This window comes from Theobroma umbraticum, unplaced genomic scaffold (assembly GCF_002168275.2).
Source record: "Theobroma umbraticum cultivar Fairchild unplaced genomic scaffold, ASM216827v3 scaffold_56.0, whole genome shotgun sequence".
Classification (NCBI taxonomy): domain Eukaryota; kingdom Viridiplantae; phylum Streptophyta; class Magnoliopsida; order Malvales; family Malvaceae; genus Theobroma; species Theobroma umbraticum.
The window spans coordinates 10,507,742-10,514,601 of record NW_018397256.1 but is presented as its reverse complement, the minus strand read 5'-3'; the positions used below and the strand labels follow the sequence as shown (position 1 = coordinate 10,514,601).

General features: G+C 37.2%; 1 pseudogene across 1 annotated transcript; it reads right to left on the bottom strand.

Annotated features, from left to right (window-relative positions):
- Window positions 1-1,038: 1,038 nt before the first annotated feature.
- LOC110410171 (aldehyde dehydrogenase family 7 member A1-like) lies at window positions 1,039-6,472 on the bottom strand (annotated as a pseudogene). Its single transcript, XR_016350928.1, has 14 exons — window positions 5,856-6,472; window positions 5,427-5,513; window positions 5,210-5,342; window positions 4,759-4,831; window positions 4,504-4,526; window positions 4,328-4,402; window positions 3,964-3,998; window positions 3,380-3,557; window positions 2,730-2,905; window positions 2,470-2,638; window positions 2,020-2,156; window positions 1,820-1,917; window positions 1,358-1,516; window positions 1,039-1,278 (listed from the first exon to the last, which is right to left on the bottom strand). The product of XR_016350928.1 is annotated as an aldehyde dehydrogenase family 7 member A1-like (transcript).
- Between the last annotated feature and the right edge of the window lie 388 nt (window positions 6,473-6,860).

Here is a 6,860-nt window from a genome sequence, read left to right as displayed (position 1 = left end):
AAAAAAAAAAAAAAACAACGGTGGGTCAGCCTCCCTTGACGACCATTCGATTTGACTAGATTAGGCCAAGGTTTCCCGTTATATTATAACCTGGAACAGCGCAGTTAGCCAGCTGGTACAGTAGCTGCAGTCTCAATTAGCAAGATGTACAATCAAATGAAAAATATCCTGGCCTTTGCTTTTCTTCTCTTTTTCTTTGGCAACAATTTGAACCCTCGCCTCAAAAAGATCTCCAGAGTTTCGCCGGACATTTTTGAAATATCTTTGCCCCAAGACCAAGGGTATTATGGTGTGGCAAAAGAGCATTAGGCCAGGTTACTGCTGCTGATTCGGCCAGTCAGCTCTGCTGGACTTGGAAATCCTCCCTGCAGTTCCCTGAATTGATGGGTCAAGGAATCCCTCGCACTTTTTTAGTACTTGTTTCACCGACCCTAGAATAAATTCGGCATGCCCTTTAACTGATTGAAGTCTACCCATCGATGAAATTATTATCGAAAGTAAAGCCTGTGGGAACTCTGATTGGGATGCAGAGCTTCGCTAGAATTGTCTTGCTAGTAATTCTTTCCCTCGATTCAACGTTGCTACGTTTTAAGGGAACCCACATTGAAAGCAATGGCGACGAACAACATAGATTCAAAACATATATGAATGGAATATGATAAATTCTCTTTTATATGGTTTTTCTACTTTCAGAGGTCAAAAGTTGGACCACTGAGCTAGAGTCCCTATCAGCACCAAAAGTGTCTCGTAGGCAAGATTTTTCCTGAGGTCGAAGCATTTGCTTTGGATGCACCACCCTATAAAGTCCAAACTCTCCCTCACCCAAGGAGTGTGGGCATGTCAGGATATGGATTTGACAACTTTGAATCAATGAAACTAGCAGGTTGCACGTGTTTATTTCTTCCCTTATCTCGAGTCATCATGGATCATTCCTATGGCCCCAGTTGAGCTTTTACAAATTCAAAGAAACGAAAACCAAACGGAAAGAAGCAGCGGCCATAATTGACATGTCTATTCGTATCAATATTGCTTTAACTGTTTGTATTTATTTGGAACTGGAAATAAAAGCACCCATGGTTTCAACATTAGAGCCTATGTTTTTTGGTTCAGCACAGCAGACGCGCAACCTTTACAGCAGATTTTGCAGGGTAATCTTGACCAATGATTTGGATCAGAGATACACAAAATAACAGAACATGCACACCTCACAACAAGCCAATTTATTAGGCAAAATTTATCCCTTGAGCCAATGGCAGTTCATTTCCATAATTGATCGCACTGCCGAGGACAAAAATCGGTTTGAGTCATTATGAAGAATAGCACATGAATACAACTACGAACGAAGAATGAAAATTACCATGTGGAACGTCGCATGTATTGTTTCCATGAGTCGCTTACCGCTTTGCGACCACCACCAGTTGCTTTTTCTCCACCAAAAGCACCACCGATCTCAGCTCCATTTGTTGGTATATATACATTGACAATGCCACAATCACTTCCGCATGGACGGCATAAACTACTCAAATGCATGAGCACGTAACATGAAAAGTATTTGTCACAGAAAGAAGAGCAACATGCTCATCAAACATATCATTTCATGGGGTAGCAATTCGATGGATAGCAGATATGTCCTCCGAATTTGTAAAGAAAAAGGTCAGCTGATCACAACATATCTTCAAAGGATCAACTAGTAGACTCAAAAATGACAGATAGTAAGCTATACGGTTTGTAACTATCATCCAAGATCTACCAAATCTTCTTGTGCGGAAATTCAAGCCCATGACCACCTAGCATTAGCTAAGAACATCCGAGAACTCACCCAATCCATTTGAATATAACTTGAGGTCTGCGTGTAAAGATAGAACTACTTAGTCCTGGAGGTACAGAGTCGTTCATTTCTATTGCTTCTTCTAGACCCTGCACAAATAGTACATTTCAAAGGTCAAACACAGTAAAAGTAATCTATTTAAAAAGACTGGCAATATGAATCAACAAGGACATTGTAAATTGAATATATACCTGAAATTCCATAACATATAGTACTGGACCAAATAATTATTCTTTCACAACAGAGGCATCTGGAGAAATCTCAACAAATGTTGGCTGCACAAAATTACCGTCTGACTCTATAACAGTACCACGAGTAAGAATCTTCCCTCCCTAGAAGTATCAGCATGAGCTTTTAGATCATACAGCTCAACAAGTCTACATAACAGAAACAAAAAAAGATAATATAAAAGCAGTTAAGATATATCTTAACGTTCAATAATAGAATATCACATTTGAGCAGGGTCCTTTTTCAGAAAGAGGAAAAGGGTACAAACATCCTAACAAATGGAGCAGCCTATTGAATAAGACCATTACAACAAACGTATAATGCTAGTAATTGCACAATTGTATAAGACCTGCCCATCACACACAAATTCACAGAAGAAGAAAGAGGAAGAGAGCTATAAACAGACAGAATACATGCCTGAGATTTTACGATTCCTATCCCCTTCTCAAAGCTCTCTTGTGAAGCACAGGTATGTAAGGGCCCAACTCAAGTCCCTTTTTCCGGAGGGTCTCCAACTCTGACTTGTTTGTATACCTCAATTAGTTGATCCAGCACATTTTCATATATGCTTTCATGAAGATACTACACGAAGAAATATGGAAAAAAGAAAATTCTTAGATTTTGACTTCACCATTGCAGTTCTGAAGTTAAAATTGTAATGAGAGGTACATACTAATCTACGACATGTTGTGCACCGCTGACCAGATGTACCAACAGCTGCGAACAATATAGAACGCACAGCTAGTGCAATATCAGCATCATCCATGACAATTATAGCATTGTTTCCACTCAACTCGAGCAAGCATTTACCAAACCTTTGACTAACAGTTGCTGAACCATCAAACCCACCTACAATTTGGAATGCAGCGCAGATACGCGTAGAGTCATGGTAATGGAAACACAGACAAGAAATATAACCAAAAATATGTGCATGCATATCAATTTTGCAAATATCTCCAGATGCGTATATGCTCTGGTACCAGTATAACTGATACCAATCAAACTCAGAAACAAACTCATATAACTGAATCTATGGCATCAGAACTCTGAAGGGGGGACCAATATACTACAGTCATTATGAAGTAGGAATCAATATAACAAAGGGTCACCAATAAATTTAAACACGGTCTCATGAGTCATGAATCATGAATCATGACCCCTCAGCTTCATCCAATTATAAAGAGCTAAATTATTTTGGTTTTGAACCTTCATGGAGGATTATCTTTCTATCAAGTAAGCAGACCATAGACATATAAACATTCTTTACATTGATAATGACTGCATGCCTTTGAGCAGATAATGTAGTGATACATTGGAATTTACCTTTTGAGAGTCCAGTAAATGAAACCAGGGTGATGCATGTATTGATTGCAATAGCTTGACCAATTTCAGCACCTCCACAGAAGGAGGTGAACATTCCACCAGGCAAGTTTTTTTTCTCTAGAATGTCAGACACAAGCTTTGTCACTGCAATACTAACCAATGGAGTTGTAGGAGCACCCTTCCGACAGAAGATTTACATGGTAAGTAGCTGCCTCCTAAGAGAGAACTATAATTGTATTAAAAATATGAAATTGTTGAAGTACTCAAAAGCTGATGAAGTATCACACATAATCTTCAAAGTATAAGAATGTGTTACTCTGCAGCAAACTGATTTTGAAATGATTTGATTCTCTAAAACAGAACCTAACTTTCTTTTTTCTTTTGTTTCCTTCTCTCTGAGCAATTAATGGCAGTAAAAAAACTGACCAAAATTAGGAAAAGAATTATCATACTCTCAAAGACAACCCAACATCAGAGGAAAGCTTGTATGAAAAACCATAATCTATGTACTTGAAAAATAGAAGAATGAAGATGTGGAATAATCTGATGATCTTATAGATGATGCTTACATGAGACACAAAGACTTACCATACAACAGAATTACCACATACGAATGCGAATGCAGGCATTCCACGAAAAGAGCAAAACATAAAACTAATAGGGGTCAGAAACCACAGATCTCAGAGAGTCAGAGTAGATGTTTATAAATTTAATCAAAACAACAATTTAGAGAGTATGAAAATTTACATTTAAAAAGATTCCATACAATTGTTTACAACACAGTGAAAAGAGAAATAGTAGATAAAATTAACATATTACTGTCCAGTTATCTAGATATAAAATTACAATAGGCTCAGATAGAATATTGCAGATGCAACAGTGTTAGATTACCATTTACTAATGGTGCTCTTACACAAAAGAATCAAGTGGATAGCTACTAAAGTCTTACACAATCAAACCTACCAAGAACAGCACATAGGAAGTTGAAAGCGGTGATTACACCAACACCAGGGGATTCCACACCTGTGACACATAAAACATGCAGATAACAATTAAGAATATGGTCAAAGGTAAAAGTAACTCAGTCCAAATTATCCCATGCAGTTATCTGATTATTAGGACACCTCAAACATCATATGCTCTGGACCTGCAAAACAGAACAGAAAACAGGAAGGCATCAGATCTGACACTTCTAACTCCCTTGAGAGAGAAATACACCAGTACATAAAACAATTTTTGGTTGAGTAGTGAAGAACCAGGGCAAAGTTAAGTCCCAATTAACTATCTTGATGGCAAGATCAGTTTTCTTGATTATTCCTAACATGTTCTAGTAGCTTGTTAAACTATCTTTAGAATGCCTCAGAGATGTTTGGGCTCACGTTCTGAAGGTATAATGGATCCATTCAGTTGCCGGCTTAATTCCACAGAATAATCACACATATCAATAATTTCCTGCAAAAAGTAAGACTTTAGAGTTTTATGATAGGATAGAGATGGAGTGAGAAAAACTAACCTTAAAAGGTTAATCTAAGATTAAACATGGAAAAAAGGAAAGCTGCTAAGCTCATTTGATGCTTTGCTAGCAATATAACTGCAGTACACCTTTCCGAAAGAAATAAAACCAGAGTGCATCCAGGTTCAGGCTATACAACAGGAACCAAGAAATACGCTAGAAAGGCAAGAGACTTTCATTTTATTACATGGAGCGGCTAACATAGACATTGAAAGGCCTATTGGACTGATTCAAAATGTTAGGAGAATTGCCTACAATAGGACAATATACTGCAAATGTATTTTTAAGCCAGCGTATGAAGAAATAGAATCACATACTTGAACCTCTCCTATTCCTTCAGCAAGTATCTTTCCCCATCTCTAGAGATGCAAGCCTGCCCAAATACTCCTATTTGGCTCTGAATGCTTCCCCTATCTATCTAACAATCTCACCTCTTTTTGGTGTTGGAATCTGTTAAATAGATACACTATCTTGAAAAATGTTATTGTCGGCATCCAACATAAACAGTAAATATATGAAAAATAAAGAACTCACATTCATCCATGTCTTTGTAGCTTCACTGCAAGCACGCATTCCCTCCTCATAATCACGAATAGGTGCCTCTGTAACTTTTGCAATGGCCTACATTGAGAATTACGAGATGAAGGAAAGTATTAATGAAAAATTAATCGGAAACAAACAAGAAAATCCAAGTCACTGAGTACCCTTGTGAGAGAGTTTCTTATTAATTATTAGCTAATAGAGCATTCTTGATTAAACATTTCTTAACATCCTCAGGGTTCTTGTTAATATCCAACATTACACATAATCATAAATCCCAGTTTTTTAAGTCAACAAAATTAATAGGTTCAGAACTTTCAATAAATTATTTTATTATCAACCAGAGAATAACACATGCTATGGCTAATACAAATTCCATGATAAGCTATCTGCAAAAATATTCAAAAGGTGAAAATTTTGAACCTGATTGTTTGAAGGATTAACAGAAGAAACCTCTGAACCACTAGCCTTCCTTCCACATGCCATTTATGAAACAGCCAATGTTAGTAGGACCCAAACCTATTTCCCCAAGAAACTCGTATTCTTTCCTGCAAAATCCCATCTCTGCAAAGCAATAGCTGTTAAGTGTTGGTCACCTGTAGAGTAAAAAAAAGTGTTGATCACCCGATGAAAGCAAATCATGAACCCAGAAAATAAAAAAAGTATTCCGTGTAAAAGGTAAATCGTCAAACCAGGAATGAAGTACAGATAAGAAGAAAGCTTTCAGGCAAAAATTAATGCAGATAAAGGGGTTGAGTGGGAAACTCTAGGTGTAGTTAAAAGAGACGGCAAAGCGAGTGTGGCGTTGGAGAACGATTGGAAGGGAGTGTCAGTGTCACCATCTCATCATCCCAAGATTTTCATGTCTTCATGTGTCACACTGAGGTGATTCAGATTCTTGGATCATTCGCTTCAAACTCTACTTCCTTTCAGGTGGCTTTTTGGGGTCCCTTTTCATGGCTTCAAAAAAGGAAAAAATTAAAAAAAAGGGGAAAAGAAAATAAAAGCCTATTCTGTTTAATAAGTACTTGAAAGACAAAGTTTACTTGATGAACAACTTTTGATTGTCTACGTACGTGCTCTATACATATGTGCCAAGCATTATATTAGTACACGATGGTTTACACATCCTGAGTGCCATTCTTTTAAGTGCTATCGATTAAATTTTTTTTTAATTGGTTTAAAAGCATCATATATATACACAATAATATAAATGCTGCTAGTAAATAGTTCATAAATGGTTAGTCCATTTGGGAACTTGCATCTCTGTGGTTATTTTAGAGGAGGAAAGTAAAGAGCAGAGAAAGAAGTATTACCACTAGTTTTTTGACATAAAAAGAAAGAATAATCACATGCATACTTCAAATCTTCTATTTTTTTTTTCCCTATCACATGTCGTGCAGGGCAACAGCCCAAAGCAGTTGCAGA